Source organism: Vipera berus (genome assembly GCF_964194415.1).
Source record: "Vipera berus genome assembly, chromosome: 1".
Taxonomy (NCBI): domain Eukaryota; kingdom Metazoa; phylum Chordata; class Lepidosauria; order Squamata; family Viperidae; genus Vipera; species Vipera berus.
Window position 1 is genome coordinate 177,532,928 of NC_138202.1, and position 15,416 is coordinate 177,548,343.

The following is a 15,416-nucleotide window of genomic DNA, read 5'->3' on the forward strand; positions in this document are numbered from 1 at the left end:
CTAGCATCTGCATGCAACCATAATAAACTCTCTCGCTTCACTGTCATTGCACCATTGCACCGAGGTCCTAAAATGGGAAAGTGGAAAAAATTTTCTCTGTGCCCTAGTGCACATTTTCTAGAGATTTCTGTTCCTCCCTCCTTGTAGCCTCAGATTGACTCATGTCTCTGGAAAGAGCCATGCCAGGGATGTCATGCAAGTGTGATTGTTGATCTAAAGTCTTGCAGTTCTGGAAGGAAGCCAAGGAGTCAGGACAAAGGCAGGTTGCCAGGAGGCCTAAGAGACATCTGTCTTGCTTGTGATAGATGTGATTGTCAGCAGTCCATACTCTGCATGGCAGTCGCGCAATAAAGCTGGAGGCTTTCCATTGGGATCCTTGCAGTTTAAAAATGTCATGATTCTGCCTTGGAGGGCTTCCTTCTCAGAAATGACTTGAGCCTTTCCAGCTGCATCACCAAGTGAAAAGATAGGACACTTCCTTGCAGGCTGCCATTAAGGACATAATCTGTGACTGCACTGACACACAGTCAGAGTTATAGCCTCTTAGTGTTTACTGGGAGGAGGAATTACTTCAACAAAAATGTGTTAACCAATTACATTTTAACATTCGCCAGTTGTCAATTCTCTTGGGAAAAACTCAAGTGCAGGAATAGTGCCAAAATCCTTGAGGTAGTATGTGACATGCAGTAGAAGTCAGGAATGCTTTCATGGAGAGCCCTTCACTAATCAAGTCTATTCTCATTTATGACTTCCTGGGTCTATTTTATTGTTGCATCCTCCGACTTTTAGAGCAAGCAGACACTTCTGAGGGAGGCCCTAACAGTATTCATCATTCTCTTTAATGAGGATGTCCTCATGATATGTGCTGCGTTGAAGGAGATGCTTGTAGGATTAGCAGCTTTTATAAGTAGAAAAGCAGAACATCAATGGAAGCCAAGAAACATTCTACCTGACACCTGGAGGGATTTCAGTATGTACAAGGTAACTTCAACAAACTCACAGCACTCTTACTCTGTTTTTCCTATGCACCTACTTCCCAGAGATTCCCCAGAGAGTATTTCCTACCATCTAGACCCGTACCAATCGGGCTTCAGGCCCGGGTACAGCACGGAGATGGCATTGGTCGCTCTGGTGAATGATCTCTGGAGGGCTCGGGACAGGGGATATTCCTCTGTCCTAGTCCTATTAGACCTCTCAGCGGCTTTCGATACCATCGACCATGGTATCCTGCTGCGGCGTCTCAGGGGATTGGGAGTGGGAGGCACGGTTCTTCAGTGGTTCTCCTCCTATCTCCTGGGACGTTCGCAGTCGGTGTTGGCAGGGGGACAGAGGTCGACCTCGAGGCCTCTTGCTTGTGGAGTTCCTCAGGGGTCGGTCCTCTCGCCTCTCCTGTTCAACATCTATATGAAGCCGCTGGGTGAGATCATTCGTGGTTTTGGAGTTGGGTATCATCAGTATGCGGATGATACCCAGCTTTTCATTTCAACCCCAAACCACCCCAGTGATGCCCTCGACGTGATGTCCCGTTGCCTGGAGGCGGTTCGGGTCTGGATGGGGAGGAACAGGCTTTGACTCAACCCTGACAAGACTGAGTGGCTGTGCGTACCGGCATCTTGGGATATTCAGAATATTCCATCTCTTTCTATGGGGGGTGAGTTATTACCCCCCCCCATAGATAGGGCTCGCAACTTGGGAGTCCTCCTAGATTCACAGCTTTCTTTAGAAGACCACATAGTAAATGTGACTAGGGGGGCCTTCGCCCAGGTTCGCCTGGTGCGCCAGTTGCGGCCCTATCTAGACCGGGATGCCTTGTGTACGGTCACTCACGCGCTCGTGACCTCTCGTTTGGACTACTGCAATGCTCTCTACATGGGGCTGCCCTTGAGGACCACTCGGAGGCTCCAACTGGTACAGAATGCAGCCGCGAGAGTTGTGTTGGGAGTCTCCCGATACTCCCATGTTACACCCCTGCTCCGCGACCTGCATTGGCTCCCAGTTGTCTTCCGGGTGAGATTCAAGGTGCTGGTAATGACCTACAAAGCCCTTCATGGCATGGGTCCGGAATACCTCAGGGAGCACCTGCGGCCGGCATCAACTTCCCTCCGCCCAGTGCGCTCCCACAAAGAGGGCCTCCTCAGGGTGCCACTGGTCAAAGAATGCTGACTGGTGGCCCCCAGGGGGAGGGCGTTCTCTGTGGGCACGCCGGATTTATGGAACCATCTTCCGGTTGAGCTCCGGATGGCGCCCGACCTTCACTCCTTCCGGCACAATCTAAAGACTTACCTGTTCGAACAAGCCGGCCTGGCCTGATGGGTGATGGGTTTGGGTTTTATTGTTTTTTATGTATTTTAACTTAACTTATTGTTATAGTTTTGGGGCATCTTGTTTAATCTTTTTTAACTTTTGTATTCTTGCTTTTTTAAGGGACGCGGTGGCTCAGTGGGTTAGGACGCTGAGCTTGTCGATCGGAAGGTCGGCAGTTTGGCGGGTCGAATCCCGAGTGCCGCATAACAGAGTGAGCCCCTGTTACTCGTCCCAGCTTCTGCCAACCTAGCAGTTCGAAAGCACGTAAAAATGCAAGTAGAAAAATAGGGACCACTCCGGTGGGAAGGTAACAGCGTTCCGTGCGCCTTTGGCGTCTAGTCATGCCGGCCACATGACCACGGAGACGTCCTCGGACAAGCGCTGGCTCTTTGGCTTTGAAACGGAGATGAGCACCGGCCCCTAGAGTCGGAAACGACTAGCACACATGTGCGGGGGAACCTTTACCTTTACCTTTTTTTATTCTTGCTTTTTAACATGTATTGCCCTGTTCACCGCCCTGAGTCCTTCGGGAGAAGGGCGGTATACAAATATAATAAAATAAATAAATAAATTGCATCAGTCAACTACCCCATGCTATAGATTAGAACACTAGATCAGAATAATCCTAATTCTAGGTTGAATTCATTGATGTGCTAATCCATTCTTCCCTATGAAAAAAAAAGCAAAGCAACACTTCGGAGGAAAACTGCAGGGGGATCTTCTAGACAGCATCACTGAACAGAAACACCTTCTCTTAAACCCAGATACTGTTGGATCAGATGCTTAGGCCATTACAGCCAGTCATAAGGTGGTGTCTTTTTCAAGTGATCCAACATTTATTTTGTTGTATGTTATAGAAATGTGATTTGGCATAGCTGGCTGCATTCTTCTTCTTTCTACAGTGAACATAATAATAAAATCACAGAGCTAGAATAGTCCTTGAAGGTTTTCTGGTCCAAACTCTTGCCCAGGAGAGGAATCTCATTGCCTTAGACAAATGGCTGTCTGAGAAAAGATCTCCAGTGATAGAGCACCATGATTCCAGGAGACAGGCTTAATAGCTCTCATGATCAGGAAATGTCTCCTTATTTTGAGTTTGGATCTTTATAGAGTTTTCTCCTATTGGCTATTTTCCTAACTTCAGAAGCTCTGGAACATAAATCCACACTGTCTTCCCTATGGCAGCCCTTCAAGACTTTGAAAACTGTGGTCAAGTTTTGTGTTAGCTTTCTCTTCTTTAAGCAATACATACCCAGTTCCTTTAACCAATCTCCATAGGATTTAGCCTCTTCTGCATTCTTTCCAATTCCTCTGCATCTTTCTTCAACAATGACAACCAGAATTGGACAGATTCTGACCAGTGCCATTTAGAGCATAACTATCATTTTCTGCAACTCTGACATTATACTATTGATGGAGCCCAAGATTACATTGTATTTTTGGCAGCTGCAGCATTGCTGATTCATGGTTACTCTATAGTTTATCAGGATGCTGAGATACTTTTACAAATATTGTTACTAAGTGATGTATTGCCTATTATGTACCCGGACATCTAGTTTTTTTCCTACTTAAGTGCAAAACCTTAGAGTAATCACCAGTGAAATACTTTTTGTTGGGTGGGTCCAATTTCAAAACTAGTAAAATCTTTCTGAATGTTTAGCCTGTCTTTTGAGGTGTTGGCAGTTCTTCCCACTCTCATTCCATCTCCATGAAGAAGTTGAAGATGGCATAAGATTCTGACTTACTACAATGGATGTCTAAGTTATGAGATAATTGCTTACCAGTAAAATGGTAAATAAGTTATCTTTCTTATTTCTAAAAATATGGCTCTTATTCTTTGCATATGTCAGTTCCCTTCTGAGAAAATAGAGGTTCCCCTAAATGATAAGTGAATTTCCTTGTATTAATGACTAGAAAGAAGACAAAGTTCTTATTAAAGAAGTTGGCTTGAAAATACATACAACATTTCCCACTTTCTTTCTCCGTGTTTCCAATAAACTTTGCTTTCTGTGGTCTCTGTTGAGATTAATAATCCTGTGAATCAATCCCACCTGATAATATATGCAATTGGATTTCAGTTTATGTTTGTTTTATTATTTTAGTTGCCTTTCTGCTGAAAGCTTACTTCTCTTTTAAATGCATTTAAGGGCTCATTCACAGTGCTTGCCTCCATCCCAGAGCCTGGAAGAAATCACACTGGCATAAATCATGCTGCACCTGCAGCATACCTTTAATGCACATTCCTCCAGGCCAGGCTGCCAGATCCTTCCAAATACACTTTCAATTATACTCATTAAGTTTAAGTTTAAGTTTATTATATTTGTATACCGCCCTTCTCCCGAAGGACTCAGGGCGGTGCTGACTAGGGCTGACTAGGACAGGCTAGTCAGTTTCAGGGTTTAGGATTTCCTTGATCAGCAGGTCAACCAATTCATAAAAATTGAAAGGAAATGGCTGAGGATACTGGGGTTTTGTCTTCCTCCTCCCTTTGGAGATAGCAAGCCCAGGAATCATACCGTCGGCAGCCTGGTGCTGCATTAATGGTAGCCAAGCAGATCACCACTTCCAACTGCATTATCTCAAGTCTTCTCTCCCCCTGTGCCACAGGTTGTCCAGATGAGAGATCTTTCATTTTCCAGGCGAAACCATTTTTAAATTGGAATATCAACGTTTGGTTTCAACCTGCCTTAGCAGTGGTTTTGTTTTTAATTACATGGGGGCTCTCTTGTGTTTTAGCAAATGGCTTAAGTGGGACATATTCACACTGTAGCAAGCAAGTTGTGTAGATGAGCCTGAGACTACCATGCTACAATATACAGCCTTCCCTTTTGACCCTTTAAACAAACCTTTGACTAGTTTATAATGAAGCCACCCTACTATACTGGTAGATTTCTTATATTTATTTATTTATTTTAATTCCATTTATATCCCGCCCTTCTCCGAAGACTCAGGGCGGCTTACAAGCTTAGCAGTAGCCTTCATTCTATGTATATGCCTGCTTATTAGGGCTTTCACACACACCCCAAGCGGCATTATTACAAAGTCAGCTTAATTGCCCCCAACAATCTGGGTCCTCATTTTACCTACCTCGGAAGGATGGAAGGCTGAGTCAACCTTGAGCCTGGTGGGATGCGAACCTGCACTAATTGCAGGCAGCTGGTGTTACTTAAGGAGGCATTAGCCCACTGCTCCACCAAGGCTCTCAAATATTCTGGCACAGGTACAGTCTGGCCACAGTTACATATACTTGTAAAAAGACCCAGAGAAGGAGTGGATGTGTAATACTCTATCTAGTCACACCGGATACAGTGTGACTGTATATTGAGTAATAAATCATAACGAAGATTTGTTATGGCTACCGCATAGAAGGTCACAAACAATAGCTTGGTTTATTAGCGAGTCAGCCATTACTTGCATTTGCAGATAGCTGAAAATGCAAGTTCTAATAATGAAAATCAAAGAGCACAGTGAAAAATGGGCCAAAGATTAAATATAAATATCAAACTCCTGACAGCAGGTACAACAACCAGCCTTAAAACTGACAATGAAGATACCGAAGTAGTGGATATTTTCTGCCTTTAATCAACTATCAATAATAAATGACTCAGCAGTCAGGAAATGCACCACAGTCTAGCACTTGGAAGATCAGCCATGAAGCTTTGGAAAAGACATTCAGATGCTGCGATGTGTCTATATACCTAAAAAGGTCAGAACTGAGCAGGCCGTGCTTTTTCTGTGACACTCTAAGTGAAAGTTGGAATCTGAAGAGGCAAGACAGAGAATTGATGCTTTTGAACTTTATGTTGCAAAAGACTCCTGAGAATGCAGTGCCTAGCCAAGAAAAGAAACTGATAGATCAACCCAGAGTTCCCACTCAAGGCACAAATGAGCAGAGTCAAATTATCCTATTTTGGACACTGTCTATGAAGATTATTGTGTAGTGGGTCCGACGCAAGAGAGACGCCAGCCGGTGTGTGAGTTCAGCTCTTTATTGGAAGGGGAAGTGAACTGGGGAATGAGGGCTACCTGGCCTCCTTATATACCTGGCCAGGTAAGCTAACAGCCAATGGGGTTGGCCCTAGGTTTCCCGCCGAAACTGTCCAGGCCAACGCCCCCTGATGGCTGTTGCTATGCAGATGCCTGCATACATAACAAAGATCTCTCTCTCTCTCTCTCTGGGAAGGCTCTACTGCTGGGAAAGATTGAAGGAAAGAGAAGGGGACGAACCAGCTGCAATGGGGGTGGACTCAGATTCAGTGGCAGAGAGTGAACAATTAGAAGACGGGAAGGACTGGGTTGGGGAAAATCCAAGCTAGGAAAACAATCTTTTTTTTTGGGGGGGGGGTTGCTAAGAATTAATACTGATTTGATTGCACATAATTAAATCAATTATGTTGTATTTACAATCCCCTTCTCCAAATCTACCCTCAAGCCCAGAGGACTTAGGAAGTAGGATCTTATCTCACATGAGGAGAAAGTAAGAAACAGCAGCAAGTATTGCTCCTGCTGTCTTAAAAGGCCTCCAGCCATTTCTTACCTGGTTCAAAACTGCAAAAAGAAAAGAAAAAAAAGTGCATTTGCACTAAGCAGATGAAAGGCCACCCTAACAAATTACACTCTGGTGATGATATCTTAGTGTTGCAAAAAGTGATTGCCTGACTTTTGGAAATTACAGGTAAAGGCAAAACAAAATTCAGGCCCTGGGCAATTGGCATGACCTCCCAGGACAACTTGGATCAGCCAAAGCCTTCTTTTGCCTAACCATTAAGCAGAGATGGCCCCTGATTTCCCTTGAATTTGGTCAGCTGTTAATAAAATCAGATTTACAAACTGCAATTTTAAAATTAACTGGTAATAAGTGGACTGTCTGCTACGAAACATCGAGTATGGTAGCTACATTCACGTCTTTGGGAATTGAGTGAAGTGTTGAAAGTTTTCCAAATGATAAGTGATTCACTAGGATTAATTAATCATGGCAAACCTAATTTACTTTAAAATGTCCTCAAAACATCAGCTGTGTTAAGATACTATAGCATTTATTGTAAAATCAGCTAATTGGGCAATTAATCAGTTAAAAACCAGCTAGTTAATTGAGTTAAATTCCTTTAATTGTCTTACCACAAATGTTTCTCTAATTAAAGAAATGGTTTCAAGGGACCTCTTGAAGTCTCTTCCAACTGTCTTGTGTACATCAGCCCTATCATTAACCATTCTTTATTCCTCCTGCAATGCAACTAGCGTGGGGAGCTTCCCATGGCAGGTAGAACCTGCTGCCAGCCAAGTTCTCCAACAGGGTTGTGCAGAAATGTTTTGATTTGAGCTTCAGTCAGATCACCCACTGAAGTTGGGTTTGAGAGTTGAAGCAGGGACTTCAAAGCTGATTTTATTCTTGATACATGTATATGTGCTCATGTTAAGATGTAATCTGCTGGGAGTCATTAAAAATAATAAATACATACATACATACATACATACATACATACATACATAAAAGGTAAAGGTAAAGGTTCCCCCGCACATGCGTGCTAGTCGTTTCCGACTCTAGGGGCCGGTGCTCATCTCCGTTTCAAAGCCGAAGAGCCAGCGCTTGTCCGAGGACATCTCCGTGGTCATGTGGCCGGCATGACTAGACGCCAAAGGCGCACGGAACGCTGTTACCTTCCCACCGGAGTGGTCCCTATTTTTCTACTTGCATTTTTACGTGCTTTCGAACTGCTAGGTTGGCAGAAGCTGGGACGAGTAACAGGCGCTCACTCTGTTACGTGGCACTCGGGATTCGACCCGCCAAACTGCCGACCTTCAGCATACATACATACATAAAAAGACATACATACATACATACATAAAAAGACATTAATACAAATGTTTTATAGACTTTTGGTGCCTTTCTGATTCTAGGATTGTTATATTGACACTGGGCAGCCAAAGGGAGGTATCTCCTGATGCAAGTCTTGGCATATCAGAGATGTTTTGAGGTGACAATGCTAACAATATTTTGGGCTCTGCTCTGTGGCCAGCCTCAAGCTTTAATTTTGTTCCCTCTTGTGCTCAAGGCTAACCTAACTTAATTCAATATCCTTATTGTGAGTGAATGAGTGTTAGACTAATGTTTATAGATGTTGGTCTAGAACAGGGGTGTCAAACTGTCGGCCCATGGGCCGGATGCGTCATGCCAAAACTGCACCCATCTCATTGCCGGCAATGGAGAAAAAGTTGCAATACATTGTGACACATCATGTGACGTTGCGAATTTGACACCCCTGGTCTAGATTTTTTACTACTTTCAAAATAGAGGTGAAAAGTAGTATCACAAATGCTTCTTTGTCCGTGGCTTCCTTGTCTCTGTGCCACTAACTTTCCCTATGCTATCTTACTGCTGTCTTCTGCTACTTAACTAACCTGGAATATTGCCAGCAAGCCCCAACCCTGAAACAATTAGTCTGCTTCTTCCATACAGCAAGGGAGAAAATGAGGACGAGCCATTTCTTAGCCTTCTTGGATTGGGCCTTTTACTTTTAGTTTTAAAAAATGGATCTGACAGCTTTCCCAGCAACTTTTAAGGGTGTACTAAACTCTCTAGCATCCAATTTCTCACCTCCTACAATAAGAGCAGATATCAGAGTTATGTGTAATTCCTATCATGGTCTACCAATAGTCACACTTGTTCTGCTTTTCTGGCTACAACTTGGGGATATCTTTCTTCCTTACTGAGGATCATTCAGTTATGGAATACTCTTTGAAATAATGCAACCAAAGCATTCATTTTCCACCTCTATGAAGATCCTATTAAACTTCAAAAGACTATATTGAACCTCAGAATACCACAGAACCTTGGAGATTAAGATTGCAGAAGAAACAGTTCAAAGTAATTGAAATTTAAAATTAACTCTTTACAATGTAATTTTATTTTGGCACCCTACTGCTTTAATCACTCTGGTCTCACAACAGGTTGTCTTGTATTGAACCTTAGAAGATGCTAACTACTTATTTCCAGACTTTCAAAAGAACAATGGTGGTCTTTTGCTTAATCCAGAAGCAATGGACACTCTTTTCCAGACACCCATACCTTGAACATCCAGAAACCTTTCTCTGTTAACTTTTCTCTTGAGTTTGGCTAAACAGCTCATGTCCAGCCAGTTTTTTCACAGCCTGCTTAAAACAAAAAAACATGTGTTGGGTGAGTAAAGAACAGTCACTGAATTACTATTTAAATGGAAGGTCTCAAATTAATGCCACAAGTATGAAATTTATATCTGTTCTCTCTTCCTCAAGATTTGCTTGTCATCATATTAGACTTTGTAGAAGGTCATGGCTGCACTTTAACAACATGATTTTTTTCTTTGAGAGCAATGTCTTGGTGTTCACCCGAGAGTAAAGCCAGCATATGGTTATGGATGTGCCCTGTACGAAACATTTTGGGTGCCCTAAAATTCCTGGTCCACAGCAGATATCTCCCTTGCAGCTTTCCATATGAAATAGCTGGATCCATAGCAAACACCAATAACACCTTACATCATAAAGCAGATGTCTTTGTTTTTACTCCAGCTATTTATTTCCTGATTCTAAATGTAATACACCTCATTTATGTGCATTTCTGAAAGAGTTATTTGTCTATGTGGCAAGAAAAATAATTAAAATATAAAACAGAGCTAGAAGCAAATTATAATCTTTGGCACTGTTTTTATAATTTGCCATGAAGAAGCATGAAGATTACTCTTCTGGGATTATGTCCAGGATGAAAAACATTTATGTTATCTCTCATTTTTGTTTCTAATCCTTTTCAAAATGGTAGAATGATAAGCCTAATTTACTTCTTTGTCAAGCTGTTACATTTTTTAGAGTTGCCTAGTGCTTGTTCCCTATTGTGAATTATTCTCTGAAATGCAAGAAGATTTGTTTGTATGGAACATATTCTGAGTAATCAATTCAGTTCTTTTGCTGTGAAGTCAATAATCAGGTAATCGTCTACATGATTCTTTTGTTCTGCTTTTAAGATAATCTTTTCTGTTAACAACTTGCTTTTAAAATGGGCTGGATGGAGTTTGTTAATTGCAATGAAATAAAGAAGCAGATAGCATGCAAAAGAGAATGTACAGTACTAACCTATTAGTAGTTGCCGGGCATATAGTTAAGAGTACATACACAGTTAATAAGCAAGCCGCCTCAGGCTCCTTGAAAATCTATAAATGTGTTAATGTAAAATTTCATTTAGTAAATTATTTAATGTATTTATTTATTTTCCCTGGTCAAAAAGTGTTCCAATATCTAAGAGACTGCCACAAAGATGAGGGGGTCCAACCTTGTCTGCAGAAGTTGTGGGTGCTCCAGTACTGGAGGATTTTAAGAAGAGATTGGACAACCATTTGTCTGAAATGGCATAGGGCAGGGGTAGGCAACCTCGGCTCTTTTATGACTCATGGACTTCAATTCCCAGAATTCCTGATCCAGTTGAAGTCCATGAGTCATAAAAGAGCCGAGGTTGCCTACCCCTGGTATAGGGCTTCCTGCCTGAGTGGGGGGTTGGACTAGAAGACCTCCAAGGTCCCTTCCATTATTCTGTTATTCTGTTAAAATGCTCATCTATCTGACTTATTTTTTGAAAAATCCTATTTTGGCTGCTTGTCTTGCAGGCTCCCAGAGCGACAGAATGGATGCCGGGACCAATATGAGTTGCCAGTTGCCCATTCTGAATTAAGCTTACCTCAAGGGCTCGGGACAGGGGACACTCCTCTGTCCTAGTCCTATTAGACCTATTAGACCTCTCAGCGGCGTTCGATACCATCGACCATGGTATCCTGCTGCAGCGTCTCAGGGGATTGGGAGTGAGAGGCACGGTTTTGCAGTGGTTCTGCTCCTATCTCCTGGGACGTTCGCAGTCGGTGTTGGCAGGGGGGCAGAGGTCGACCTCGAGGTCTCTCATTTGTGGAGTTCCTCAGGGGTCGGTCCTCTCGCCTCTCCTGTTCAACATCTACATGAAACTGCTGAGTGAGATCATTCGTGGTTTTGGAGTTGGGTATCATCAGTACGCCGATGATACCCAGCTTTTTATTTCGACCCCAAACCACCCCAGTGATGCTCTCGACGTGATGTCCCGTTGCCTGGAGGCAGTTTGGGTCTGGATGGGGAGGAACAGACTTCAACTCAACCCCGACAAGACTGAGTGGCTGTGCATACCGGCATCCCGGGATATTCAGAACATCCCATCTCTTTCCATGGGGGGTGAACTATTACCCCCCGTAGATAGGGCTCGCAACTTGGGAGTCCTTCTAGATTCACGGCTCACTCTGGAAGACCATATAGTAGCTGTGACTAGGGGGGCCTTCGCCCAGGTTCGCCTGGTGCGCCAGTTGCGGCCCTATCTAGACCGGGATGCTTTATGTACGGTCACTCACGCGCTCGTGACCTCTCGTCTGGACTACTGCAACGCTCTCTACATGGGGCTGCCCTTGAGGACCACTCGGAGGCTCCAAATGGTACAGAATGCAGCCGCGAAAGTTGTGTTGGGAGTCTCCCGATACTCCCATGTTACACCTCTGCTCCGTGAGCTGCATTGGTTACCAGTTGTCTTCCGGGTGAGATTCAAGGTACTGGTAATGGTGTTTAAGGCCCTACATGGCATGGGTCCGGAGTACCTTAGGGAGCACCTGCTGCCGGCATCAACTTCCCTCCGCCCTGTGCGCTCCCACAGAGAGGGCCTCCTCAGGGTGCCACCGATCAGAGAATGTCGATTGGTGGCCCCCAGGGGGAGGTCCTTCTCTGTGGGCGCCCCGGAGCTATGGAATCGGTTGCCGGTTGAGCTCCGGATGGCGCCCGACCTTCGCTCCTTCCGTCGCGATCTGAAGACATTCTTATTTGAACAAGCTGGCCTGGCCTGAAGGGGGATGGGTTGGGTTTTTTATGTCATTTTTAATATCTGTATTTACTGTTTTTAGCTGGGCATATGTTTAATTTTCTTTTAACTTTTGTATTTTTGTATTTTTTTTATATATCTGCCCTGTTCACCGCCCTGAGTCCTTCGGGAGAAGGGCGGTATATAAATAAAATTATTATTATTATTATTATTATTATTATTATTATTATTATTATTATTATTATTATTATTATTATTATTATTATTATTATTATTATTATCTCAACAAAGTCAAAAGGACTGATGAAACCAAATGACTGAAGCCCTGTCTCCTTTTTAACAGAATAAAAGAGTTGGAAGGGACCTTGGAGGTCTTCTAATCCAACCCCCTGCTCAAGCAGGAAACCCTATACCATTTTTAGATGTATCACAGGCCTCGATTTCAGAGATCAATAGTTAAACAAAAATATTGTCTATGAAGTAATTTCAGCTTGGATCTGCCTGGTCCCAAAACACTTCCCTCACATGAAACAGACCTGTATTACAAGGAAGTTGGTAGTAATCCACTCTCATGTCTCTGCATTTTAAGTGAGTAGCTTTTCAGGAGGATTGATGTGCTTAATAAAATGGAAGCATCTGATGAATTTTATTGATTGACTTTCATTGTTAGCATATGGCCAAGAACATTGAAAAATACATGACTTCTGGTGGAAAGAGTTGTGTATTTATACTGGTATGACAAACCTGTGCATAACATTAGGCCTTGTCCTGAAACTGTCTATCATTAAAGCCTGGATAAATGTCTAATAAAAGCTGTTCATAGCATATTCCATTCTTCCTATCAGCATGAGGCCCAATTACTTGGGAAAGGGTGAAGGTCTCTTCCCCCCATTCACTCCTGACAGATATGACCTTTAAGCCCCAGCAAAATGCCAAGGCATAAGGGGACATAAAAATTCTGAACGTATTTGTCTTTTCCATTGTGCAGTTTCAATTCTCATGCAAATGTGTTCTTTTAAGTATTGTGATCTGCCAGACCTGAATGGCTGTTTACTGAGAAGTAAGTTGCACTGAGGGCAATAGGGATTATTCCATGGTTGCATCTCCAGACAAATATAGCACAAGCCAGGTGTGTGCACGCAACTGGAGTTATTAACAAATAAAGTCAGCAGCTCATCACTTGGCTGAACAAGCAAACAATTTGCCTGTGCTTTGGAGTGAAAAATATCCCAAAATAAAGTGGAGGTAAGGTGGGGTAGACTTATGTTCATCTATTTCCTAAAGTGATGAGAAATTTTAGGAGGGTAGCATTTACACTTCTTGGAAAGTTTTAAGCGGCAAGTTTAAACACTCCGAAAGACAGCCCAAAGCTGCTACTTCTACATCTGGTATTTGCATCTCTATAGTATTCTGCAGTTAGCTATCAGAAATACTACTCATCAGTGGCAGAAAGACACACCAGCAGAGGAAACAGTGGCAAAAGCCAGCTGGGTGACTTTGGGCCAGCCACTCTCTCTCAGCCCAACTTACCTCACACAGTTGTTGTTGTGGGGAAAATAGGAGGCGGAAGGTGTGTTAGGTATGTTCAGCTTCTTAAGTTATTTGTAAAAATAATAAAGGTGGGAAATAAATAATTTTATATATCCTTTATCAAAATAATAACCTTCCCACATGAAGAGCTATGTAAGAGTACTGACCTGTGGGGATGATCTTGGGAGACAGGAAGAAAAGTCACAAGACTGGACAACCAGTGTGTATCTCAGTCCACAGAAGGGAGGATAGCATGAGAAACATTTCAAAAGGGACAATCCCTAGATTTCGAGAGAGTAAAAGGGATGGAGGGGGAGAAATGCTTTCAATTTTGCAAGATTTTGTTAACCTAACAATAAAGGTAGAGCTAGTAGTCCTGGTTGTACTTCTTGACTTGACTACCTTGCAGGGATAACAGTAAAAAAAACAACGAAGCAGGCCACCATCTTCCAACAATATGGATAGCCATGCAACTATATCAAAAAGTACCTGACTACACAACATGCTACAGCACAACCAGTAAAACCTATGAAAAGGGGGAAAAAACCCTCCCGTGCATCAAAAGCACCTCAGAAACAGTAACTGAGAGCAGAATTTCTAACACTAAGCAGTGTGATCAGAAAGCACGATGTTACGTGACTGCATTACACTTAGGGATGGCAATCGTGGCAGTCCCCATTGCTGTCATTAAGCCAGGATTGTGGGTTGTTAAGGAAGGACCTCCTCCTTCCAATAACCAGATTCAGCAAGAAGTTGCAAGGCCAGACAACTTGCAAGCAGGCTGGTAGGCATGTGAGTGGCTGCTGCCAGGTGAGGGAAGATGTATGGGTGAGTGAAGTGGTACTTGTGAGCAGTTTTGACTCAAAGGATGGCTGCTTGGGGGAGAGGGGAACTGCTGTGTGCACAAGCAATTTAGGCCCAAGGGTGGCTACTGTTGGGTGGTGGAGGATGCACAGGTGACTGCAGTGGCACATGTAATTTTGGTCTTGGGAGGGTGCATAAACAGATACAGAAGTGCACATTCAGGCCTGAGGTGGTACTGCTGGGAAGGCAAGACTTGCCAGAGTGATTTGCAACCTTCCCTGCTGGCATCCTCATTGCTTATGGGAGGCCAGCAGGGAAGGTCACAAATGGTGATCATGTGACTGTAAAGCCCTGGAATTGTCGTAAGTGCGAGTTGGTTGCCAAGTGCCCACATGATCACATGATTGTGGGAATGGAGCAATGGCTGGAACTGGCATAATTTTGAATAGAAACTAAACAAATGGTTGCTAAGCAAGGATTACCTGTAGACACATAGAGATAAACCACATTTACATACCATTCAAAAGAGACAATGGAAACTGTGGGAAGGAAACAAAAAGACTAGAACACATCCCCTCCAGCAGCCCACCTACAGATAAGCAGGAACCAGCGCCAAGCAAACAATCAGGCAGAAAACAAGAATAATCAAAGAACCACCAAGAAGGAAACTATACCCCCACCAAAATTGGCAGGGCAAGCTACTGCGTATAAAGAGGCAGCAAGCTGGTTGCACTGATGATGTTGCCTACTTGGGTGATGAACTATCTGCAAGCAAATCATCAAACTCTGAAAGCACCAAAAACTCCACTGTTCGCTCCTTAGCTACAGACATTCTCTTCTATTAAATCCACTCTTTTCTGAGAACGTAACAATGTCACACAAAATGAATGAATAAAATATTTATTTAAAAGAAATGACAGATTTGTTT